The 27,515-nt window shown below is 47.5% G+C and overlaps 1 protein-coding gene across 4 annotated transcripts in view; it reads left to right on the forward strand.

The window, feature by feature from the left end:
- Nucleotides 1–6,218: 6,218 nt before the first annotated feature.
- The window catches only part of Dgk (diacyl glycerol kinase 1), a 563,049-nt gene continuing 541,752 nt past the window's right edge, over nucleotides 6,219–27,515 (forward strand). For all 4 annotated transcript variants that reach the window (XM_050179474.3, XM_050179478.3, XM_055071476.2 and 1 more), the window contains exon 1: nucleotides 6,219–6,726. The gene's annotated coding sequence lies outside the window, so the exon portion shown is untranslated. The remainder of the gene's footprint in view (nucleotides 6,727–27,515) is intronic.

Below are 27,515 nucleotides of genomic sequence, written 5' to 3' on the forward strand. Positions count from 1 at the left end.
CAGGGCGTGATACTTGATGTAGGTATCTGTGCATGCGGCTTTTATCGCATGACGGCGCAAATGCGTGCTGCTGGCCGAGCGGTGCCGAAGCGATAAAGCGTCTAAGGCCAGGAAAAAGAAAGGACGACAGCATTTTGATTCTGCTTGAAAGAAGGAAAGGGTGAAGAGCACGGGAACGATGGAAGGCGATGAAGGCTGCTACAATTTTGCATTTGTTCACAAATTACCTTGTAGTAGTTATAAAATTGAACGATGATGCTACAACTTTAAACCTTAGGGCTCGAATAACCGCCGATAAATCACAGGGGGGCAAAACTACGTAACTAATGGTTTTCTCCCTTCCAACATCGGTGTTCGGAGTGCTGGAAACTTCCGCTGATGATGCTGCTTGACGAGTTGACTTTTCCTGAAAGCTTGATGTTTTGCGTCGTGAAGACCTTCGACGGTGACGTCTTCTTCGCCGTACTTTCACAGCGGCCTGTTTGTGGGTAGAGTTGTCTCTCACCATTTGTTTAAGAATGGTGATCTCTTTTTTAATCTGGGGACAGTCTTTGGAAGAGGCGCAGTGATCTCCCTGACAGTTAGGACACTTCAACTTGGTTGCGCTGCAGTTGTCTTCTGAGTGGGGTTCGGCACATCGAGGGCACACGGCCGAATTTCTGCAGACACCCTTCACATGGCCAATCTTCTGACAATTGAAGCATTGCATTGGTCTTGGAATAAATGGTCGAACCTGGAGGCGAAAGTGGCCGACCTTCACGTAGGGTGGAAGGCAGTCGCCTTTGAACGTTAGCCTCACACAACGTGTGTTGCCGAGGCGACAAACATGCACAATGACGTTGTGTGCACTTGCTGGTTTCATGAGAAGTGGGAGGTCTGCGTTAGGTATTTCATTGTCAATGTCATAGATGACTCCTGTTATTGTGGCACCATTCGTTGGCACGATGGATCGGACCTTGATGTTTCCCAGCTGCGTTACATGTTGTAATATGGTCAGCGCGCTCGGGTTCATCACATTGATTGCCAGGATGTTTCGCCTAGTGTTTATCCTGACATCCTTGATCTCGTTTGGCACGGTGTTTTCTAGATACACGGAGAGTGCTTGCCTGTTGAGGACGCGCAGGTTGTCGGTAGCGTTCTGTAGCACAAACAGGATGGAGTGAGGCCATCGTTGAGGCGCTGTTTTCACAGTGTTCGAGCTGGACGCCGAAGATGAATTGATAATTCTTCGTTTGGCCTTGCGGTACTGGACAAGTCGAAAGCTGTCTTCCGAGGACTCGTTAGCTGATGCGGAGTACAGCTCTGTGTCCTCGCTACCACTCGACGTATTTCCTCGCTTCCTCGAACCGATGTCCGCGGGTGAACGGGAACCGGGAGGATCCTCGGGGTGTTGTACATCCACCACCGCGATGAAGTGGGCGGTAGACCCCACAGGTGCAGTGAGAAGTCCAGAAAAGCACAGAGACGGGCGAGATGTGTTCCGCAAGAGAAGCACTTTGTCTTCTTCCCATCAAATACATAACTGCATTGCCAATAAAGATGCTTCAAACGAATTCTTGAACGCTATGCACTGTTGAGACAAGTAAAATATGTATTTTTTCATAAAAGAATGTACTCATATGTCCCAAAGAGTGTGCCCGAAATAATTGATCTCAATGATTCCATGTTTTTTGTCTATTTAATAGGTAAAGAAACTATCACGCGAACTTTAGAACTATATGTGTTCGAAACCCGCAAAGCAGTGCATGCCGCTGATATGAAGAATGTAAAGGCCATGAAATGAACACGTTGAGGACAAATATGGTAATGAAACTGTCGTTAAAGCACTTTGTTTTCATTTTTCTACATATGTAACGGCCAGGGAAAAATCTCAATCACGCTGTCATTTGTTCCAATGCATTGCGCAGGAGCAGCTGTCACCAGTCGTGTATGAGTAATTGCACCGAAATTATAGTCGCAACAGAGATCACATACGACAAGCAGGTGTTCTGCAAAATATATGAAGGCGAGTCAAATGAAAGTGAGCCAATGCGAATATATGACAAAGGGGGTATTTTATTTAAAGGTAGTCTCCATGAGCATTTAGACATTTGTCTCATAAAACTCCTTGGGTTGTTGCTTCAAAAAGTCTGTAACTGACTCTTTCACGTCGTCGTCCGACACGAATCTGGTTCCCTTGAGCTGTTTTTCCAGTTGCCCCCAAAAGTGGAAATCGCAAGGCGACAGGTCTGGGCTGTATGGCGGATGTTGAAGCGTTTCACACTTGAACTTTGCCAATTTTGTGCTAACCACATCGACTACGTGGATACGGGCATTCTCGTGGAGGATGATGGCAACAGTCGTCAAATTTCCACGTCGTTTCTTCTTGATTGCGAGACGCAGCCGATCCGGCGTTTCACAATATCGGGAGCGATTGATAGCCTCTTCAGGTATAGCAAATTCTATCGCTGCCACTCAAGCCCTTGGTGAGGCTTTGGTAGGCATGATTTTGGTGTACGAGAATTGATATGAATAAAAGTACTATCTATCTATCTATCTATCTATCTATCTATCTATCTATCTATCTATCTATCTATCTATCTATCTATCTATCTATCTATCTATCTATCTATCTATCTATCTATCTATCTATCTATCTATCTATCTATCTATCTATCTATCTATCTATCTATCTATCTATCTATCTATCTATCTATCTATCTATCTATCTAATCTGTAATGGCCCCTGACGATTGAAAAAAAAAGTCAGCAACATCTTTCTGGCGGAAATGATGGCCTTTGCTTTCTTTGGGGGTTGTGAATTCGAATGTTTCCTCTGTAAGCTTTGCCGTCGAGTTTCAAGATCGTACTAGTGGCACAATGATTCGTCCCCGGTCACAATTGCCGAAAAGAAGTCGTCACCCTTATTGTGACACCGGATCATATGAGTGAAGGCAGCGCCGAATTTCGTCTTCTGGCTGTGGTTCAAAATCTTGGGCAGCCATTGCGCACACAAGAGCCGATAACCGAGATTTTCATGAATTATGGTGGGAACCGAACCTTGATAGATGTTCACACGTTCTACAAGTTCATCGATGCTTATCCTCCATTCTTGTCTAATCAGCTCATCAACCTTTGCAATTGTGTTGGGGGTGATTGCACGGTGGCTTTGGCCCGGTCTTGGGTCGTCTTTGCAACTTTCACGTCCTTCTTTGAACTGTTTGCGCAAACGCTTCACAGTGGCCAATAAGATTCAATTATCCGCCGTGGTTGCTCAGTGGCTATGGTGTTGGGCTGCTGAGCACGAGGTCGCGGGATCGAATCCCGGCCACGGTGGCCGCATTTCGATGGGGGCGAAATGCGAAAACACCCGTGTACTTAGATTTAGGTGCACGTTAAAGAACCCCAGGTGGTCGAAATTTCCGGAGTCCTCCACTACGGCGTGCCTCATAATCAGAAAGTGGTTTTGGCACGTAAAACCCCATAATTTTTTTTTTAAATAAGATTCAATATTCAACGTACACGTACGGCAGCCACACAGCGACTAATTCCTTTTTGGGAAACACCTTCAGCTGTCAAAAACCCCACAACACCACGCTGTTCAACATTTGAAGCGTCCATTATGTCACGCAACCATTTTCAACCCAGTGCACGAGAGCATTAAAGAGCATTTTTCCTCGCACCTGCGTGTCACTTTTGTAAACGAGAGATACCGGTGTGTTACGCGCATTCCTCGCAGATAATGAACAGAACAATTATTTCGCGGGGTTGGTTGGCTCACTTTCATCCGACTCGCCCTCGTACATTAGAAATGCGAAGATACAATGGGATATACAAATGCAAACCTACAGCTTGATAAAGGGCAAGAAAGTGTCACTACACGTGTACACAAAACCTCGCAAAAAGATATTTAAATATACGTATAAATCTGCAATAAATCGGCGTATCTAAGAAAAAGTCGCTGTATATAATGTGTCAAACAACGCACATAAACATGTTACACAATCACTTATTTACAGATTGCAGAATGCTAAGGCCCGCCCACTCTCCCTCCACTCCCCCCGATGTATCGCGCGCGACGGAAGGCGGCGCGCTTCCTCACCGCTTTTCTCCTTTGCTCACGCAAGGCTGAGTCATCATCGTCGACTCACCTTTCGCATCAAAAGTTTATGTGAACGTTATACCGATAAAGTTTCAGAATTGAAATCCATGCGCTCCGTAGATTCCGCGGCGACCGCGAGATCCCGCAACGAGCCTGCTCGCCATCAAAACACCCGCGAAACTTTGTGCTCAGATGGGGCTCCTTGCGTTATGCGACTCCCGGTGGCGACTTTACAATTACTAGTAAGTACAGCGAGGCGTGGCACTTGCTGAGGCGCCGTGCATTTGCGCGCATGCGCGGGTAAGAGCGGGTGCGAGAGAGGAAATTGGAGGCGGGTGGCTTTTGCTCCTTGAATATATGACTCTGCCTAGGCACCACGGAGGAGTTTCTTAGCACGTGTTCTATGCGTTTGTCCCTAGACGTGCCGGCATTGTAGAGTGGGGTCGAGTATGTTTACGGTCCTACGCTGGCTGCCGGCGCGGTGAAACAGGTGAGAACATCGCAGATGTTTCAGTGGGAGCAGTAGGGACGGTGGAAGAGGCCGGTCCGCATATATTGAAAATCTGGAGCGCCTTAGCAAGTGCGGTTGAACGCTAATGGCTGAAAGGGCGCCGGTGATGCTCGACACACCTGCAACCACTATGAGAATACGCCGCTCCCCCCTAATGCGTTTTACGCTAACGTAACCTAACGTTAACCTAACCTAATGAGGCCGAGACAAAATGACAATAATGCTCACGACGTAACGGTTGTGAGAATATGCCGCGCCAGCCTACGCCTTTTACGCTAACCAAACGTAACCTGAGGTAACGTAAACCTAACCTAAACCTAAGCTAACATAACCTAACGTGGACGAGACGCAAAGCCAATAATCCTCACGGCGTGGCATCAGGACATCGCGTTCAACCGTGGTTGCTAAGGCGCTGTGCGTTTATTTCACTCAAAGGGGACGACTCAAAAATGCTCCTGAAAAGTCCAGGAGAGCAGATCCAGCCTCTACTAAACGAACATTGCTCCCTCGGGAAAATAAGCTTTTTCTTCTTCTCGTTTTTCTTCCAAGGTAAAGTGCCGTAAGGCGCGATGAAGTTAGAATCCGGCACGACTGATTCAGCACCGGCACCGCACGCACGAGAAAGTCTGTCCGATGCACCTTTAGACACAGCAATCACTCAGCAATCACAGTAATCAGTCAGTGCGCGGTGGTTCACCTGTTTTACCGCGCCGGCAGCCAGCGTCCGAGCGTAAAAACTATAACAAACTCTACCCCATTCCGCAATGCCGGCACGCCTATAGGGACAAACGCCTACAACACTCGCAAAGAAACTTCACCACCAGCCGCGCTTGCTCAGTGGCTATGGTGCTGGGCTGCTGAGCACGAGATCGCGGGATCTTATCCCGGCCACGGTGGCCGCTATTTCGATGGGGGTAAAATGTGAAAACACCCGTGTGCTTAGATTTAGGCGCACGTTAAAGAACCCCAGGTGGTCGAAATTTCAGGAATTCTCCACTACGGCGTGCCTCATAATCAGAAAATGGTTTTGGCACGTAAAACCCCATACTTTAATAATAAACTTCTCCACCGTAGTGCCTAAGGCAGAGTCAGATATTCAAGGAGCAAAGGCCCCCATGTTTTCTCTCTCGCACCAGCTCTTACTCGTTCCTGCGCAGAAACGTCGAGCGTCTCGAGAAACGCCATGCCCCGCTGTATCTACTAGCAATTATAAAAATGCTACCGTGCCCCACGACTTCTGCCGGCACGCCTAGGGAAAAACGCATACAACACCCGCTAAGAAACTCCTCCATGGTGCCTAGGCAGTCATATATTCAAAGAGCCAAAAGTCCCTACATTTCCTTTCTCGCACCCGCTCTTACTCGCGCATGCGCGCAAACTTCTGGCGCCTCCGCAAATGCCCCGCCCCCGCTTTTACCTACTAATACGCTGGCCGTACAAACAGAACTGCGTTGCTTTGACGTCGGCTGTGACGCTCAAAAAGCGCGCGTCGCCGCCGGCGCGCCAGCGCCTAGCGCGCGCGCGCTACGGCGACGACGTCGCGAGCGCCGCTCAGCGCCAGCGCTCGGCGTCTCGTCGCGGCGGCGCGCTGCTGCCTATAACCGCCGCCGCATAGTGCTGCTTTCGCCACAGGTCCTGCACCGCGCATAGCGCTGCCTCGGGTGGGCCGCTCGGGCTGTCGAGAGAGAGAGACAGGAGGCGGGCTTTTCCTCCCTACTTCCTACCAAAACCACTCACACGTAACTCTCGGCACACCTGCTACTACACCATCCACCGTCTGTGGCACACCGTGTTGAGCCCGTCGCCCGCCGTTCCTCGGTGAATCCGGCCGCCAGTGAGACTGCCCGGCGCTGTCGCTGCCGTGTTCCCCCCTTCAACGGCGAAGAACGCGGTGCAGCCGGCCTTTGGATTCGGCGCCACCGGCGACGGTAGCGAAGAAGCCCCGGAGAGAGTTGCTGTCGTCGTCCTCGTCGTCGGAGAGCAGACGACGTCAAGCGGCGGCGGTGCTGCGTCGTCTGCAGCGGACAACCGGCGGCGGGCGGTTGCGTAAAAACAGCTTCGCGTCACAGTCCCCTTTGCCGAGGAGGTCCCGTCGTGACGAGACCACGCCTTTCGACGGCCCTGCCTTGCCGAGGTGGGTTGCCGCTTATTCTTCTGCCTCCCGACTCCCGTTTGTCGTCGTCGGCGGCATGGTTATTCCTTTCTTTAGCTTCTCGTTCTGCCCGCGCGACCGCTGTTCTCGTTCTTGGTTGTGATGGCGCGGCACGTTGATACAATGAAACCAAACGAGATCATAAAGCAGGGACCAGCTCCATGTCCCGCCTATCACCGCTGCCGGTGCCTGCTTTATTAAACTATATTGGCGTGAAGCAAGCGCCTCACCTGTGGCCCTGTTAAGTAGCTGAAAATCAAGCCTGTGCTTCACGAAGTATATAACGCTTTGAAACGACTATGCTCTCCGGGACAACCTGTTTCCACCGGAGCAAATGTGCTACATAAAAATTTTGGCGTAGGGCTCTGAAGAAGACACGCGACCGTTGTGAGAACAGCTTCTTGCTCGCCATACGTTGCCGATGAAGGCACATCCGGATTGTTTGTTTACCGTTAAGCAGCCGTGCCTTCTATAAAGCATCGCGCCATAGCCGCCGGATGCAGTGGCGACATCGAGCCACTGCGTCGTCGCTCACTCGAGCAAGTGCCAACCCTCGTGTTTATCGCTGATCAAAAGAGCGGGATGAGCTAGATGGACCGGAGATAAGGAGCTCTAATTATAGCTCCGGCGAGACTGGCGTAGACGGAGTCGAGGTGAGGACGTGAGCCTGCGATAAGCTGCGCGCGCGCGGTGAGTGGCTTTGCTATCCACCGGGTACTGGCGTGAAGCGATGAGGGATGGATGAAACGAGCGAGCGCACCGTATTTCGCAAGAGGACATTAACTCGCTGCCTTTCGCTATCCCTGGATATGGCCGCTTCTTAAGATCTTCATTGCGATGTGACGATAACTTCGTCACTTTCTTCTCGATTTCTTGGCGTCTTCGAAGGTAGTCGAGGCTCAGCATACGAGATTCGTCGAAACGAAGTGTTTCTCTTTCCCTCTTTCTGGATAGGATAGGATAGGAATAAACTTTATTTGTCCAACGGTTGTTGATGTTGGTGCCCGGGGCTAGGCTGCCAGGGGTCCATCGCCCGAGGAAGATCTTTCGAGATCCTCGGCAACGGCCCTGGCCCGCTGGACGGCCCACTCCTGGTCTTCGGGTGCCTCGCTGTGGAGGGCGGCTTGCCATCTCTCAGCGAGGCGCCCCGCTTCAGAGGGTTCCGCTGTTCTATTCCCCCTTCCTCGTTGTTCTCACTTTTATAAAGATTACTTCGAACTTAACTTTTATTAAAATATACTCCGATGTCTCTGTACAATCTGTTTATAATTCACGCAGCAGCAGTACAAACATCCCGCATATCGAGATAAAGGGGTTTCTCGGCCGCTTTGTTGTGCAGTGCATCGTATATGCACGTAAGAACATACGCTCTTCAGATTTAACCCTTTGAGGCTTATCTTGTCCCAAAACGATAATCGTCATCTATCTTGCCTGCATTTCCTTTCTTCAACGCTTCGAGTACGGTACTTCCAAGTCACGAACGGCGTGCTCGTTATCAGCGTGACATAGCATTCTCGACGGGAAAGTAGCGAGCGCAGAGCTTTTCAAAAAAGGAAACGCAGCAAAGCAGATGATGATTACGGTTGTGGGACAAGATAAGCCCCAAAGGGCGCAACTTTTTTTAAGAGTGCCAAGTCGCATTGAGTCCTTTCGTGCGAAGACTTTATTAAATTTTGTGTTCTTTGTTTACTGCTCAATATGTTCTCGTGCTTTAGAAAATGATCCCATTTTCTCGCACATACTGTTACGGTAAATGACAGTTACTACTTTAAACAAGCGTTAAGTTGCACATTATATAATGACGTAATTTTGTCTGTAATGTCCCGCGCGGGTAGAACCGAAGGGGCATAAATTATAAACACTGCGTTGACACCGTTTATGTTTATCAAATGTGATTATTTTTTACGGTTTGTAGCGTTGTGTTCGCACATCGAAGCGTTCTCCATAATCTTGGTGATCATTACCGCTCACCCAAACAACCTACAAAAAAATCTACGACCGGTATCTGCGTCTATGCGTTGAAGTAGTCATGCCTGAAGCTTTTTTTCCGGAATAGACGTGGGTAATTATTCCCATGTGGTCGCATTAGAAACTCGAACTGTCTGGAGAGCTGAATCTATAGGTTTAATGAGTGCTGATAGTACATTAACTGCTTACGGTGTGAGCATGTGGCTTCGGGTTACAAAACTTAGATTTACGAAAATATTAAAGAGACATAGTAATTAATTGTGAAAGCATTACAACAATAGCACAGTCAAGCAGTCAAGGTTACTATTTAGCCTTCATTTGGAGAAACCAAATGGGCGGCAAAAACACTGAATGCCTGATCAGGAAGAGTGACCATGTACATCCAATGCTACTTTAAGAGAGAGAGAAAGCAAGGAGAGGAAAGGCAGGGAGGTCAACCACACGAGCGCCCGATTTGCTACCCTACACTGGGGAGAAGGGAAGATCTAATAGAATGAGGAAAAGAGGGAGACAGTGAACCCTGCGCTAACAAAGTCGGGTGCGAAGCAGGGCCACAACCTTAGAGCAACTGGAACGTCGAGGACGTGAAAGGACGCAGACAAGCAAGCGCTAACAACTGACCTTTATATTTGGCCATTCCTAGATGAACTAATATTTGCCTCATGCTGCAAAACAGAAAAAAAAATCCTTAGGTGTAAAGAGCAAGGAACCGCGGGGACAACCTTTCGTATCTGCACGCCTGTCGGTTATATGCGGCTGGCTCCTGGTAAGCAGGCTTTTATTACGGGAGAATTACGGGAAGTGGTGAGTTCACTTAATCTGCCAAGTACAGGAGAACTGATTGTTTGCTGTGGGTGTTGGGGTGGAAATGCGGTTGTTTCCGCGTGCCGGGTGGAGGCAGGCGCAGAGCCGTGTCCTGTTCATGTGTGTGTCTGAAAGAATACCGCCGAGCGATACCTTTGCGTGGTGTCGTATTTAAGACTATGTCTCAGTGCCTGCGGGCCAACACTATCTGCAGGTAATTTCTTTTGTACAAGTTTTTAAAGATGTTTTTCTGTTCGGTTCACTGCTTGGTCGCACGCGATCTACCGTTTGTGTCGTGGCGGGAATTACGCGGTCACTGCGCACTGTGATGTGCGGAGCGCGCAAACTGAACCAGATGTACGGAAACTTGCATTTGGGGTGCACTATAACTGTACACTGGACCCGCCGTCGGGTCCAGTGTACATAGCTCAGTGGCTATGGTGTTGGGCTGCGGAGCACGATGTCGCGGGATCGAATCCTGGCCACGGCGGCCGCATTTCGATGGGCACGAAATGCGAAAATACCCGTGTACTTAGATTTAGGTGCACGTTAAGGAAACCAAGGTGGTAGAAATTTCCAGAGTCCTCCACTACGGCGTGCCTCATAATCAGATAGTGGTTTCGGCACGTAAAACCTCATAATTTTATACCTGTACACTGGACAGAATCAAATCGTACTTGAGCAGCCGTTGACACTAATGCACTACGATAAACATCAGCCATATTGCTGGACGTGTCCACACCCAAAATTGACTGACTTGCCTAAAGTACATCCCCTGTCTCACCGTAATATACTTTAACTTTGACGCTTGTAAACCTCTTTCTCGATATCTGTTGACCATGTAGTTCCAGGAAACAAATGTTATTTTGTGCAACGCAGATTAACAATTCAGCGCCAGCGTTGACCACTGGCATGCGCAAAGCCGTTCGGCTATACCATCCATGAATGTCTGCAGCTACGGCAATGGAGAGTTCTTGAGGACTCCTTGAATGCGTGCATCCAGGTAATCCGGAGTCGGCTTACTGGTTCGATAAACCTGTTCTTCCGATCGGCACCGCAGGAAGAGGACGCGTAATGTCAAATCGGGGCTCTTCGAGTCTGGAGGCCACATAAGTGTGTTAACGCACGAAAACTCCTTGCGCAATTTTAGGCATCTGCGGACTGTCCTAAATGACGCCACCATCTGCAATTGTTATAAAGGAGTTGTTTTGGAGAGATTGTAGTAAAAAATAAAATACCTCGGCTACTCAATTTCGCTGTTGCTTAGAAAAAGAAAAAAAAAATAAAGAAAAGAAAGAAAGAAAGGAGAAATTAAGTTTGAAGAAGAAAAGAAAGACGTCCCTACTACAACAAAGCTGTACGAGTTTGCATATAAGAAAGAATTTCGCCTCCTCTTCTTAGTAACGAAGTTTTTTTGCCCAAACGAATGTAACTTCGGAACTTATATGTCAGCTTTAAAGTGTGCACCGACTTTCCGGACCACCTGTGATGCGGGGAATTGGAAACAGAGCCCATCGTTTCTTTTTTTCAGTCCAACTGTTTAGTCAGCTGCTGATGGACTCGCATGACTATTTACGACAAGCCACTTTGTGATTGAAATACTTGCACATACGTCAAAACACTGAGCCTTTCACTGACAAACTAACCGTTCCCGAGTGCCTTTATTTCACTATCATGAAAGGCTGTTACTGAATTAGCATTTTGTTTGAAGTGCAAATGAGATACTGAACAGCACAGTATAGGAATAGTTGCTTTTGTCGTGACGATTACGATTGATCTCGTGGTCCTTTGCCCTAAGGCGCCATCGCCTCCTTTTACACACACATTACTGCTTTGAGCCTCTTGGCCGACAGTGCACGTGGCTGCTCTTTAATGTTTAAAGGTTTTCACATCGCTCTACGTGATGTGAATAGCGTAGGCATTAACGTAGAGGTCAAAGTATAGGATAGCGTAGAGATTAACCTGGATGCTCGTAATTAGCACTCTCGGAACTTTATACAGTCCTCCAGAAGTGAATCACAAAGCGCAGTAAAAGCTTACGAATAGTCGCATTGGCCACGCGATTTCACGACCGTCAATAGTCTGAGTAGCTTGATTTGGCGCCGGTAAAACCGAAATGTTTCGCGTTTTGCACGGGTCGCTCCATACTTCCACGATATGAATAAACTGAATGGAATTGAAATAAGTTGATTTGCTGTTGCATTAGGACCTTACGTGGATGCAGCATTGTGCTAGGCTGTTAGCCAAATAGCATGTTAATGCTCTAGTTAATGTTCTTGGTGGCGCATACACTATGGGTGTCGCTGTGAATATTACAGCATGTCAGGTACGGTTTGTTTTTGACCGACGGAGCATGCTTCAAACGTCACCTAGACGTTTTGATCTACATAGCTAAGAGTCGAGTTTTAAGATAGCTTTAATATTGTAAATTCATTGCACAATGTGAACTCTATGAAGATATAAATTAAGCTCTTGCTACATAATGCCCCCTCAGGGCGCACTCGAGGTAATTTATATTTGTTACTTTAGGAAGGTGTTCTTAACAATTTATGTGTCGGTGTTGCAATAAGTTGCGTAATCAAGGAGAGCTCGTATCAATCACCACAGAAGGTGACAAGCTTTCATTTAGGCCTATAAGACACAATTAAAATTTACTCAATTATGAGCATTAAGAGAGAAAGAGAAAATAGAGACGGTACTTAATCAAAGACGCAAATTGTCGGCCTTGTCGGTAGGTTATCACTACTGAATCTTTTTTCATCAGACGGTAAGGCGTGCAATACGTATCCCTCAAAATAAAGATAAAGAAAAGACATGTATGTATGTATGTATGTATGTATGTATGTATGTATGTATGTATGTATGTATGTATGTATGTATGTATGTATGTATGTATGTATGTATGTATGTATGTATGTATGTATGTATGTATGTATGTATGTATGTATGTATGTATGTATGTATGTTAGTGAATACATGTATAGTTCAGTACTGTGCCCTTCGCGGGGTGCATATGCACTTAAAGCGCAGTCAACATAATTATCCCGTCCTTACTTAGCTGGCATGTCTAGTCTTTCTGTAATGCTGTCTAGATGGACCATTCTGAGCATTTTGCGCTTGCCACAAAGCTCTTGACCAACGCAAAACCGCAATCGGCTGTCGACCTAAAGTCAAGCGTGCTAGAAACTGGCGTCACGTGGCACAGACAGCACTTTTCTATACAGCGCGTCATCAATTATTCAGAGGTACTTAATGGTGGAATTAGGGTAAATGTCGAGGTACTAGCACTGGGATGCCACCGTTACGGTAACAGTAGCCATAGGAGTCTTCAGAACTGCTGACCATGTACTCAAAAGCGATCACATAAGCAGGCGCCACAAAAAAGTCGCAGTTTCGCCTTGAAGGTGAACCATCGATTGCAATAGCAAATTAGTTGACAGCTATACGAAGTAAGGATAGTACTATTACCGGTCGTATAAACTTGTAAACATTAGCTTACTAACTAAATGAACAAGCATGGTGTCACGTGCGCCAAGTCAACGTGAACACATCTCCCTCGATCACCCCGGAAGCTCACTGTCAAAACGCTGGAGCGAGAAAACGCGGCAGCTGCAGCGAGCGAATTGACCTTCGTGTTGCCTCTTGCTTCAACGCGAATTAAGCGGCGAAAACATAACGCACACGAAGCTATCAGCACTCATTGCAGATCGCCTTCAAAATAGGGCCTGCGCAGCAGCCGCCGGAGTAACCCCCCCCCCATTCCTTCCTCCCCTCACCCCAGTGCCTTGCTCGCGCCAGAAGACGGCGCGTGGACGCTTTCCTCCCTTGCTCGTGGGAGATTGAGCCATCACCGTCGGCTCACCCTCGCAGGCTTTCACCCGCGCATACAGCATACGGCGCGTGGAGGCGATGTTATCGCCCTTAATTTTTATACGGAACATCACGGTGACGGCGACGGTAGAAATGTGCCGGGAGTGACCATATAGTTGTTATCGCAATAAAACCTATTTCAGTGCTTTAAACGCACCCGACACTCGTAAGCATGTTCATGGCTTTATGTCTCCCTTGCACACGTTTGGTGCCCACGACGCAGCTTTGTGCGATCGTACAACTGCAGTGGACCAAGGGTATGGTTACAACTATACAGCGCTTTGCGAATTCAGGTCACACGCGTGTTAGTAGCGGCGATGTACAACATTCGGAGTTGGGCTTCTAAGGGACAGCGCATCATGCAGATCCTCTGCTCCCATTACGCAAGTTGGGTTCGCCCCAACACGCGAGCCTTCCTCCGCTCCCTTCACCGGATTTGTATCCACGCGCGTGGCACTTTTCAAAATTGCTTAGATGTTGCAGCACAGAGCGCGCCGCCCGGTTCTAACTGAACAATCTCTCGTACTGAATAATCTCTCGGAATGTGTGGTCGATACCGCTGGCCACACATGGACGCGTGTAACTGACCGCCTCTCGTAAAGGTACACTATAGGCGCGGTAGACTCGGTACCCGCTCCGGTCATCCGCCAACCTAGCAGTTAACACTAATGGGTGCGTAGATGGAATAAGAGGGATGCGAGTGCGTGATCTGTTTGGTCCGTTCGTGTGCCGGTATTGTTGGGATACTGCTTGTCCTGCAGCGTGCAGTAGTCGCCAGCACAAATAAAGCAAGGCGCTGGCGTTTTTCGCACTTCAGTCGATTGATTCTTGCCTGCGCGTCGTACGTTGTGAAGCTATAGCTTGGCATTACCTCTACTACGTTGGCGCTTTAAGTTTCTTGGCCCCTATCTGCCCAACTTAATTGCGAAGCTCACTTCACCTGCAGTAATGGACGAGGCGGCGGCAGTCCGCGTGGAGTAGTGAGAGGGCAGCAAGGGTCATAAATATGCTGGCTTTAACGTTGTTCAATCAACACTGCCTTAGTTACGAATTTTTATAATAATTTCCGACGATACTGTTCTCAGTCGATTACTGTGAAGATAGCCTTGGCTACTTCATTTCTCTATGTTAGACAGAAGTAAATAAAGAACAAGAAAAGCCAAATACGTTGATAATAAAATTAAGTAAGTAAAAGCAAAACATTGACAATGAAGATTTGCGTAGCATTGCGATAGCGGTCCGGACAGACTTTAGATGTCCAGTGAACTATCCTCTGCGGCATCGTTGTGCCTGTTGTGATTATCTTCGACAGTAGCCATCTTTTGTTGCCTCAGCGCTCAATTCTCGACGCAGTTATACGGCCGAACTTTTTGCTCACACCTTGTGCGGGGAAGATGTCCCGAGGCTAGGCACTTACTGCATGCGTAGAGAACGTCCTTATCAATTTTCGTATTTGACTCGAGCGCCTCAAAGGAGAGACAGAAGCAAGGGGACTCACCGCTGCCGTAAAGGCAAAGATGAATAATTTCCAACTTGCTCAAATGTCCACCTGGCTTATCTTTGTAACTATTCGAAGAACGTTAGCCCGATTTGTTTTGGCGAGCCTTCTTGTTACCTCGAGAGGCTCACAAGGAGAATGCAAACTGAGGTGAAAAGAGATGGCCGTAAGTGCGGGCGAATAAGGGCCTCGTTCTGAATTTGCGATTTCCAATGACAGTTGGGATTTATCACAAAACATACCTGAAAACATTTCTGCTCGTAGGTGACATATCTTACTGTCGCTTTCAATTCGTGACTTGTCAAGCTTGGAACCGTCACAAAATTTGTACATCTAGATTTGCTTCACTGATGACAGACAGAAAAAAAGAAAGAAGGAAAAGAAGGTCATTACGCGGGTTGGCATTCTAAAACGACGCAAGCTAGTTTAGAAATGAACTGTTCATTGTGTCTACTCGAAACGCATATAACGACAAAAGCATCCTTTCTCTTCGAATCACTTGATGAATGCATCATAAAGGGTAGGTACCCTTTGCGACTTTTTTTTTAAAATGCATTTATGTATGTGGCTGCGATAGGTAGATTAGATTTTAATCACACAATGGGGGGGGCTTGAACAACTACCGTACCGTACTAACAACTACCGTACTTGCTACTTTTCTGTCTCGCTGACTGCGTGTATGTTTGTGAGTGAGATGTATATCTATCATCTTTAGCTACCTGAGATTGAGATGCTAACGGTAACCATCATTAGGGTTATGATCGTGTAGCATAAAACGAAACGCAATAGGCTGCACGAAGTTACTGAGCACATGTAAGCAGTTCTCGCACCAAAGATCTCATATTTTCAATAAATTGAAAGTGGAGCCCAGAAAAAAAAAAAAAAAACCCGCGCTGCCGGCGTGCTGCTTTTCTTCTTCCACTTCACTGTGCTCGGAAAACGATTGCAAAAATGCAGAGTGCGCTGACTGTCGTCATTATGCTTTGTTTGTATGCCCGCTATATTGTGTTCGCCTTAGGCGTCTGTATCGTGGTCTTCACTGCTGTTATCGACACGCACCTGTAGAACATTATTTAGCAAACAGCGCTAATAACGAGACACAGAAAAGAGGCACACGACACAGGTGCTGACTTCCAACATGTATGTTTATTGAGCGAGCGCAAAATATATAAGCAGAGAAGTAATAGTAAACGACAGGAGCCGTTTATGAAATACCCTTGAAGAGCGGGCGCTCCTACGTAGGACAAACGGGACGCTGGCTCAATGATCGCCTCCGGAAGCAGGCCAACAACATAAAACAAGAATGCAGCAGCAATCTTGCGCTGCATTGCAGGTCGTGTAAATGTATCCCATATTTTAGAAAAGTCACTGTCATCCAAAAGCACGCTGACCAGCGCACGCGTGAAATTATCGAAGCATTTGGCACCATCCAACATGGTCCTTCATGCATAAGTTTACCATGCATCCAGTAATTAGACAAGGAAATCGCGTATCTGCAAATTTAACCGATCTCCGCCCACCTGCAATCTCAAGTCATTCTTTTCATGTTTTCACGCCATTTATGTTTTTACTATTACTTCCCTGCCTATATATTCTGCGCTCGCGCAATAAGCATACTTGTTGGAAGTCAGCGCCTGTGTCGTGTCATGTGCCTCTTTTCCGTGTCCCGTTATTCGTGCTATTTGCTAAGGAATGTGTTCGTAACAGGCCCGGCTAGCCACTATTGTGAAGTAGAACATTAGGTTGTCGCTATAACCGGATGTTTTGCTTGTTAATGTTATTACGAGTGTGTTCGAATTAATCGGCGACGCGATCTCCTTGCGCGCTCGCTTTACTCGAATTCTTACAGTGCTATACGAGACTGCCTCCCGGCACGGGGCTCGAAAGACGGCGGCAGCCACGCACAAACTCCAACGTGCACGAATAAGCGAAGGGCTTGGCGCGACGTCTGAGATGAGTTGCACGACCGAGTCAACTTTCGCCGTCGTCTCCTGCGCTTCAATATCGCCCGCGGGCGGCGCCCAGCTCTCGTCCCAGCTGCTGTCCGACGACGCTCTAGCGGCTTTAATACTGCACGCTGTATATACGACGCAGTGCGTTTCCCTTTCCGAGAATTTCCCGCAGAACGGTCTTTCCGTTGCTTCTATGCTCGTCGCGTCGCTTATATATATATATATATATATATATATATATATATATATATATATATATATATATATATATATATATATATATATATATATATATATATATATATATATATATATATATATATATATATATATATATATATATATATATATATATATATATATATACACACATACATACATACACATCACTCTGTGCTTCTCGCGTTTGACCAGTGCGCACTGTGTATGCGATGAAGAGAGCGAACTTGCGATCCGCGTTACATATATATATGTGTGTGTGTCGGCAGCCGGCGTGCTGCGCGCCACGACAGGAATGGAGCGAGAGCCGTGCGATCAGCCTGCGTCAATAAGATAGCCGCAGCTGCGCGCGAGAGCATACGAGGCACAACGATGGCTCAATCGAGAGAAGCTTCCCCCGGACACTCGTCGTCCGAGGGCCGGGCACGCTTTCATTTCGGGCCTGCCCTTGCGAAAGATGCTCGGCGCGCGGAAGGAAGAGGCGCAGTTGTCGGGCGTTCAACGTGTACACGCGGACGTGTATGCGTACGTGTATATATAGCGCGTCCGACGTTATGCGTGTATTCGGCATGCGACCAGAGTGATACAGCCAGTTATATAGCCCCCCATTTCCAGGCGCGCGGATTACTTTGCGCGCCGTTCAGTGTAGCGAGGATGGGGATGAAGGTGGATATCAAATCTCGGGCTTCGTCCGGACGAAGTCCCAGTGGTCGCTCATTGCTGAAGCAACGAACTGCGTCAGCTTGCTCGACCTTCGAGTTCGTGCCCACATTGGACAGCGCGCACTCCTCTCCCGATTGACTCTCGACAGCACTTCGGCGACGCGTCTATTCTACGACGCCTGTATATGCCTCGTTTATTAAGGCCCATACATTGCAGCTTAAGAGTGAAGAGGCGCGTTCAGGCGCAAAATGATACAGAACCATGTCCTGCGTTATATAACATTATATGTTGCTCAGTTTCGCCCGTAGATGGAGATATTCAACGACTGTTGCGAGCGCACGTGAGCAACTGCTCAAAATCACTATCTGCTATGCAAGCAAGCTCCATGAAGGCGCCTGCAGTATGAAAAGCATCGCTTATGATGCCTACAAGTGAATATATATATATATATATATATATATATATATATATATATATATATATATATATATATATATATATATATATATATATATATATATATATATGTGCCGTGTAGTTGGCGATGCTACCAGACTATTATACTCCGAGGGCTCCCCCTCCGATACACGCGGGTTTTCAAAGTCCCACTGAATCATTCAGAAGTGTCCAAGGCCGCACTATAAGCTTGACCCGGCTCAGGTTAGCCAACCTGTTCAACGAAAAAGAAAGAAGATTTCAATAGCACTGTGCAAGATACAAGTATAAGACTTACGGGGCTCGGTCGTCAGTGTTCCGACAACTGAACACCGTCGGCCTTAAAATCGCATCTCGCATCGTGTTTCTGAATACATTTTTTCGTTGAACAGCATCGCTAGCGTTATCTGGGAAACCCTACATAGCGTCGAGCACGGCGAAGAGGTGATGCATTTTGTTCCATATTCAAGCGTCCGTGAGAATGTTGCACGGGCTGAAGGTCCAGCCATGCATACAAGGCCGTGAGGACGTCGAGCCAAAGCATCACACAGCTGCACTAACGTAGGTTTAAGTTACTGTATTGGCTTTCAGTTTGTTGTTTGACGTCACAGCTCATAGCACATATAGGTCTTCTGTTACCTGTTCCAGCTGTTCCAGCTGTAGTTGCGTGCCTGTGCAGCCATGACCGACTATAGCTAACGGAAGACCTATATGTGCTCTGAGCCGTGACGTCAAACAACAAGCCGACAGTCAATACAGTAACTTAAACCTACGTCAGTGGAGTTGTTAGTGCAGTATATTGTTTTCCCATTGCCTTAGATTATTATTTATCGCACCACGTGCCTCGTTCACGTACTTGCTTGGACGTCCAAAGGAGCTGGGCGCAGCTACTGACTGAGACGTCGAAAGTTCGTCCTTTGGAGCGTGTACGACAGAACTCACTGAAATCACCGCACCGACTGGGAGTGGGCCAGCGCCGTCACCGCCTTCGCAGAGGTAGGGGCAGTATGGGAATTGACGAGCGGCATCGGAGAGAGAGAGAGAATAAACATTTATTTCGGAAAGCGAGTAGAAAATTTCCTCGATGAGTGGGGCCCTCAGTCCAGGGCTCCATTGCCATGCGCGACTTTGCGAGCCCGCTGGATCAGCCGTTGCTGTTCCTGCTGGCTTGTGCTGAGCAGCGCAGACTCCTAAGAGGAAAGGGTAGGGTTGGGTATAGGAGGAACACCTGAAGGGTTAGGGCATTCCCATATGGAGTGATACACCGTGGGTTTGGCCCCACAGTGGGGACAATAGGAAGGGTACAGGGTGGGATGAAAGATATGTAGCATGTGGAAACAAGGAAAGGAATTGGTCTGCAGTTGCCGCCAGACAGCGGCATGTGCCCTATTAAGCAAAGGATGAGGAGGGGGATAGTTATGGTGACTTTGTCGGTAGTACTCGAGCGTCTCGTAGTACTGTTGGGGCTCTGGCGGTGCGTCGTCTGGGTTGGACAGCGGCATCGGAGCCAGCTGTGGAAGTCGACGACGATGAACGCGTCAGCAGTGGCACTATTGCGCCTCTTTTACCACGTGACTCTTTGCATCATCTCCGGCCATGCCTCCGGACTTTGCGCTTGGTGAGCCATATAATGCTTTCGCATTAAAGTATTGGTGAGTGAATTCCACCTCATCTTGCCAACCTCAGCCTGTGCGGCTGCATATTCATAAGCTTCGCAGGGTGCATTGTGCGCGCTCCACGGACGTTATAGCTTCCTTGGAACACGCGCAGTTTTGACAGTTTGGACGCGACACGATGGAGCTGTGGGCGTCGTGATTTGGAGAGGGACGACGGGGCGCAACCGCTTATTCGTGGCACTTATTAAGCCGTTCCGTTCTCAGAGCGGAGGTTCTCGTTCGGTAATCCGCAACGCGGAATTAACGCGCCGCCGTTGCGAGCTTGCGCCGCATAGGCTTCGACGCACGGCGCCACGTCGCGAACGCGTCGTTTGATTACGTCGAGCGCGGTCGGTCACTGGTGGCACTAATTACCGGGGCGAATGGGTCGGATATTGACATTTGAAATAATGAAAGCTGGGCGAATTGCTTTACGTTGTCTCGGTATATATTGTTGCTCCCGTGCCGACATGCAAAATTCGTGTGTGCTTGCGAAGAGGAGTGATTAATAACTTGGAAATTTGTGTTTCCGTTCACTTGACTGGATTATTAAGGAAATAATGCTTGGAAGAGGCAATTATCGAGAAATTAACGACAATGAGGGTTAAGTTTAATAAAACGGAGAGAGCGTGAGAGAGGAGAGAGAGGAGAGAGAGAGAAACAACTTTATTGAGCCGAGCTCGACATCTTCTTAGACGCCGTCGATGGAAGTGGTTCCCTCTTCACGGGACCCACATGCTTCCCTAGCCGCCTGGCCCCTGGAGATCAGGACGAGCTGGTCTTCCAGGGCGGTGCTGGTTAGCAAGGTCTCCCATCGCTCGGTAAGGGTGGATGAGGGATGGGGTAGGGTAGCAGGGCAGTTAAGAGGTGGGGGGATCGCCTTGATGAAATCGCATACTCCAATGACGTGTTGGAGCGTGCCTAACTGAGTTTTGCAGAAGCTACAATCCTCCTCGTACCTTTCCGGGTACATCTTGTTTTGAAGGTAAGGGTGCGGGAAGGATCCTGCCTGTATTTGCCTGTAGATCGCTTGCTGTTCTTTGCTAAGAGATTTGTGAGGATCGGGGTAACGGCGCCTCTCCGTCTTATAATGGTTCGTAATGTCTCTGTAACTAAATATGGACTGTGGCTCACCTTCCTCAACCCGGTGTTCCATCTCTCGGGCGAACTGGTGGGCAAGTTCGTTGCCCTCCAGCCCAGAGTGAGCCGGTGTCCATATTGACTCAACTTTCCTCTCAGGTACGTCGCATTTACTTTGGAGAATATCTAGTGCCGCACGAGACACCCACCCCTTCCTGTAGTTGTTATACGCCTTTTGCGAGTCGGTGACAATTCTTCCCACCTTGGGCTGCGCGAGTGCTAGCGCTATCGCGGCCTCTTCTGCCACCTCTGGAAAAGACGTCTTGATGGAGGCGCAGCACATCCCGCGTCGTAACTGCCAGCGTTGCTTTCGATGAAAACTTGGGTAACGAAGCGTCTGTGAAGAGAGTGACCCCCCCTTCCTCTTCTACTATTTGACCCAAAGTCTCCGTCAAGGCCGCTATACGAGCCGCTCTGCGGCCGTCGTTACGACCCGACCTCATGTTTCTAGGCAGTGGCTTACTGTGGATTTTATGCGCCCACAACCTGGGTAACGGCCCTGTTTCCTTCCGCTCTGCCTCTTGCCAGCCCAACTTGGCAAGAACGCGACGTCCCGCCGACGTTTGACTGAGTCGAACTCTTTGATTAGACAGATGAGCTTCTATTAACTCTTCGGCGACGTTGTGCTTGGCCATGCCGAGAAGCTTGTCGGTCGAAGAATGCTTCGGAATGCCCAGCGCCATCTTGGTTGCCTTTCGTATAATGACGTTCAACCGGTCCCTGTCTTTTTTCAGTAACTTGAGGTACGGCGCCGCGTAAACGATGCGCGACGTCAAGAAGGCCTGGACGAGCGTCAGTACATCGTCCTCCTTCAATCCCCTTTGTCTGTTTGTGACTCTTCTGATCATGTTCGAAATTTGTTCCGTTGAAACTTTGATTTTGTCGATCGACGCCCCCGCCTTGCCATTGTTCTGGAAGATGACACCCAGGATAGGTGCTTGCGTGGTTGGTGTTATGGTCGTCCCGTCGATGGTGATGCGTACGTTCTCTTGGTCTCCTTTCTTTCTTCTTGGCTTGATGAGAGAGGAAAGGCACGGAATTTAAGTTTAAAAGAAATATATCTTTAACAGGATCTCAGTAGTACCGCTCCTGTACCCGCTCTTGTAGAACACATGCACCGGCATAGAGCTGTTGAACTTGGCATATCAAAATGGAAGAACACGGTAAAACCCACAAGCTTTGAACAAGAGTCACGCGACTTTGAAACCGCGTGATGGACTTGCATGGGTCTTTAGTATTCATGCTTGGCCCCGTGCAGCCACCAAAAGTGGCACAACGGAAAGTGGTCGAAAGCGTCTCATGACTTCTTGGCTGACGGCGATTTACTCATTGCATAGTCAGTGCTATCAATCCGGGTGGAAAATCGCTACATGTAACGATTATAACCATTGCTAGAGGAAAATGAGAAACTGACCCATATTTACGAAAATTTTGATATAGCGGCATACTGAATGTCCGCATGATGCTTGATAAGATTTCGGAAAATAAGATGTTGTATTAGAGTTAGTTATTAGAAAAGTGGTTTCAGCGGTTCGCTTCACTAGCGCAGTGACACCTGCACGACTCCGTTCAGCGTTATCCATCACACCTCTGTGCTTGGAAAGCTGCCTTTTGAAAGACAGCGCGCTGCACCTCCGAAGCTCTTGCCTGGACAAACGCAACACGAGAAGCGCGTATGATAAGGTTTGTTTTAATTAGGAGAGATGTTTAAAATCCACAGACAGCTGGAGAACGTTTTACTTGAACCTTCAATGAGCCGATTTGCAGGCAAGTAGAAAAGGAATGGAGCATCAAGTTTCCAACTGATCAACTCCCCAGTGAGATTGCGCGGTGAGATGAATCAACTAGTATGTCTGAATCGGATAAAATTGGTGTATCATGTATCATTCGCTAATTACTCTACTAATTCATGAATATGGCTTTTGCGGAAATCATGGAGACCCAGTGTAACGACTTCATGTAAAGTTTAAGCTAATCCAGAATATTTATCCGCTGTAGGCGCTGTAGTAGGTAGTTCAAACAATTTCTGCACCGACTAACTTATTAGACTGACACCGATACTCCTGCGTCCTCTCCACTCCCCCCGTGGTCCTACTCCTCACGCTTTCGCTTTTTTTTTTCTCAGCTCTTCTTTCCATCTTTATTTCCCTCCTTACCGTTCTCAAAGTGTAGGTTAGCAAACCAGAAGCCTCTGCTTCCTGCTTTTCCTATCTCATTTCTCGTTCGCCCCTCTCCCCCTCTCTCTTTCTCTGCGACACCTGTTTTTAGTGCCTATTGATGGAGTTGTAAACTTAGTTCTTGAATGTTTTAAAATCTACCCTTTTACACAGGGCCAGTGGCATGTGTGAACGCCTTTGACTTAGTGGTACCGTCTGGGCACGTGCGCGATGTCATCGCCTTTCATCACTCTCTCTCTCTCTCTTTCTATATATATATATATATATACATAATCTTTCCTTTCCACCTTTTCCGAACCCCAGCATAGAGTAGCCAACCAGACACATTCCTGGTTAACATCCCTCCCTTCTCCCTTTCTTTCCTCCTCCTCCTGACCATCTTTTTTCTTTTTTGCAATTGTAAATCAATATTTTGTTACCAGCAGTCCTTTAAACCTAAATTTAATAGATTCAACAAACTACATTCAAATCGGCACAGCTGTGACTAATGAGTGCACTCTGCTTTCACGTACATTTGAAATAAAAGAATCGGAATTGGCTCCGAGCCAAAGGTTCGCTTTTCGACCGCGCAGCTTTGAAAATGGTTTTGCAGTGTGTGCTTCGCGCAGTTCCCGCAACTAAGCTCTGAATTGCAGTCCGCGTGCTGAGTCTTCGCGCAGCTAAGTGTCGCCGAAGCTTGCGTGCTGCATGCTTTGAAGAGCGCTACCCTCTCACATCCTCGAGCGCATTTCGTTGAGCGCACCACTTTGTGAATGTCGCGTGGTGCTCTTTTCAATCTCCCACCTCTTCATGAAGGTGACTCCTTCCCTGCAATGTAGGCGACTACAACTACTGACATTGGCCGTCACTGCACACAACATCAGCTCAATTCGCTGTCGTAGGTGGTACGCGCGTTAAGACGAGACCCTTCGCGTCAGATACAGCCGTCACCCGCCCTGGTGACTCAGCGAAGCATAGCGCCATATATGGCGTTCTGCGGCTCAGCACGAAGTCGAGGGTTTGTTTCCCAACCGCGGGAGTCATGTTCCCTATTGGAGCAGAGTGCAAAAAAATGCTATTTACTTAGATTTGGGTGCAGATTAAAGAACCCCACATGGTCAAAATTAAACCGGAGCCCTTCATTACGGCATAGTCCGTGCGTTCAATTGGGACCACACAATTTGACATAACGGCACGTGGTTGTTTTCAGTCGCACCGTGTAAGAAATTCTGGCAGTTTGCGCGGGCTAGAAAGCTTACATGCCTTTAAAAATTTTTTAAGACATTTTTAAAGGCTTTTGATATCCTGTGTTAAAAATAATGTTTTAATAGCTGACCGTCGCAAATATGTTACCGCCGCCAAGCATGTCTGAGTGATGGTCGCTTGGCGACTTGTGATGCGAAACTTGGACGAAAAAGCAGACGGGGGCAACCTGGCACAATGAGAATACCGGCTTGACCTTTCGCAGTCCGGTCAATCTGACAGCGCGGAATTAATGATGAGCGCTTCTAAGCAACGGTATTCCACGAATCAGAATGTATTTTGGTCTATTAATTTATAGCCTGTCAGCGGATCTTGCTGGTAGGTTTGAGACACAAATTATAGTCGGCAATCCTGTTTGCTGTGTCTTATTTATTTGATATCCATGGCTTTTTTTCTTTCATTTCTTTCTCTAATTGTGTTTGGCGACTTGAAGAGGATGGTTCATTTCGACACTGAGCAGGCCTGCATTGTTCTCCTATCATATAAAAAACGTAGAACCCGAGCAAAATGTCGATAGTTATTGGATGGCTTGCGCGAGCAGTTATGCGCCATAATTTTCTCTAGCGCAACATTACGAAAGTGGCGAGCAGGTGTATCAGAGCGTAAGCGCTGTTACCTCCGCGTATTTTACGCAAATTTTGCTATGGAATGACATGCGTTGCTATACGAGGAAAGAACCCAGCAGGCAGTGCGACCAAGGCTGAGTTTCTTGCATCGTGTATGTCATTGTCTTGTGATGGCGGCAGAAATACAGCGGGAAATGTTGTAATTGTAAGCAATAGGGTTGCGTGAGCGCCGACGACACTTGGAGAACTACCACTGTTTCAATCATGGCTGTCTATTTCAATAGGTTCACGTGCCTTCCACTCTCTTATCGATCCTAATTCAGTGCGAAAGGCTGGTGTACAACAGAAATGAAAGTTTTTACCGAATAAAGAAAATAACATTTACCTCAATTACTAATAACGAAAACACTACGGGTTTTCTTCACGTCCAAGCACTGTAAAACGATAAAACTCAAAGTTAAATTAGAAATACATATCCTAAAGACTCATTCAATGGTTCATAAGCTAGTACTTGTAGAATGTAAGGATTATACATTTTCAATTTCAAGGGCGTCGGTAAACCTCTGTTAATAAGCTAATTGGACATTGCGATTATTCATATATTAATGACCAGCTCTTTCAGTAATTCAACAAGCGGAATTGCGCTGAGTAAACGAACGAACGAACGCACGCACGCACGCACGCACGCACGCACGCACGCACGCACGCACGCACGCACGCACGCACGCAAATAATACAGCAGGTGGTATTTTAAGTCTTCGTTCATGCACCCAGCAGTGCAGAAAATATAACAGAAACCCGCTTTCGCTAACATGCCTGTTTTTCCTTAGCATAACTCTCAATTGTTGCCACTCAGGTATAAAAACAATTCGTCCTTTGCAGATGCGACTATCTGCTGACGATGTTTGTGGCGCAATAGGTTATGGAAGGAAAGAAGAAACAGACAGAAAGAGCGCTCTTTCTGTCCGTTTCTTCATTCCTCTCATAATCTTTTGCGCCACAAACATCTTCAGCTATGCACCAACTATAGTCCAGGATCGTACGTTGCTAAGCGACTGTCTGCGTTTAGACACGTCGGTGTCGTTCCCGTCACTCCATTTACTTATATTGTCCCCATTTGTTACATTTGAAAGATCCGGTCTCTTTTCACATTGGCGCCATGGAGTAATCCATATCTTATTGTTTTGTAACCGTTATTGGCACTGTGTTCATTCAAACGAGAAGGTTTATCCTCCAACAAAAGCACATATTCAGCTTGAACGCTCGTGTGTCTTGAAGGGCTGCATTGCAACGTGCCGAACAAAACAATAACGTAATGTGTTTTGCTAGATTCAGCTTCACGTCTAAAGGAGTTCCTATTTGAGAGCAATGAGAGGATAGTCTTTTATTCACAATATGGCTAACGTATGCCACAAAGCATTGCCCCATCGAAAGGTTTACGCACTACGATTTTTATTCTAATTTACCAGGAGCTGCGTCGTAGAAGGTTTCAAGACAAAGAGTGAACATCAAGAGAAATAACGATTATTACATCTCTTGTTAATACCATTCACGTTCACAATCTATGTGTGGTTAAAATACGAATTATTTGCCCTAACAGACATTAAACGCCTATAGGCTGTTTGCGTATGGTTAAGACGAAGCACTTCCAGTGAGTGGGATTAATGTAGAACATAGGATAATAAGGAAGGAAAGAAATCGCTGTGCATCGTGCTATACATTTAGAGTTCCACCCGACTTCCTACTTACCTGTGGAGCTATAGCTGGCAATTTTCGTAACGCACCCAGCACTGTGGGTTTTGCTGTGCCATCAATTGCCGGCCGGTGCGAGTATAACATAGACAAAAAGAACAACAGCAAGGGCAATTAGAGAAATAATTAGGGCACGCACGAATTAAAGAACTCGTTATTATTTAAGTGCCCACGGCCAGGGCTCTTTCGTTAAATATTAAGACCTCCGTTGGATGTCGAATGGACGTTGAACATTCAGTTAGATTCCTTTCTTTCTGTAGTACGCAATATTCAATTTGCAAGACTGTGTAAACTAGGCCTGATGTACGCACAGGGCAAATGGCCTCGGCAGTTGGCTGCGTGCAAGTGCCAGCGTCGATGCGGCCGAAGTTTTGCGACACGCTCAGCACGGAGAGGGGACACGCATGTTGAGCGCGTTTTTTTTCCGCGCGCCACCTTCAAGTACGAGAGAATGCACTCATGCAGGTGCAGTAGCAATTAGCACCTGCTTCTTCTCATTAAGACGGAGTTTTTACGGGCAGGAGCAGAACAAGTATTGGCGGCGAGGACTTACGGAGTCGCCATCTGCCGGAAGCGCCTCGCTTGCGTAGTATGAAGGATAACGCGGCGCGCTCCTCATAGGTTTGGCTGTCGGCGCTCGATAAAAACACTACGCGGGGGGCCTCCTGGGCATTTCTGTAACTACTCTCGAAACGAAGGAAGTTTTTTGCTGTTAAATTAATAATCTTGGGCAAACAGAAAGCACAGAATGGTTTACAGACGCTATCTCATTACCGAATATGGTACAGTGAACGCCCACTGCACGCGGTCGGCACGATGGAGTCACCCCA

Source organism: Dermacentor andersoni, chromosome 5 (genome assembly GCF_023375885.2).
Source record: "Dermacentor andersoni chromosome 5, qqDerAnde1_hic_scaffold, whole genome shotgun sequence".
NCBI lineage: Eukaryota > Metazoa > Arthropoda > Arachnida > Ixodida > Ixodidae > Dermacentor > Dermacentor andersoni.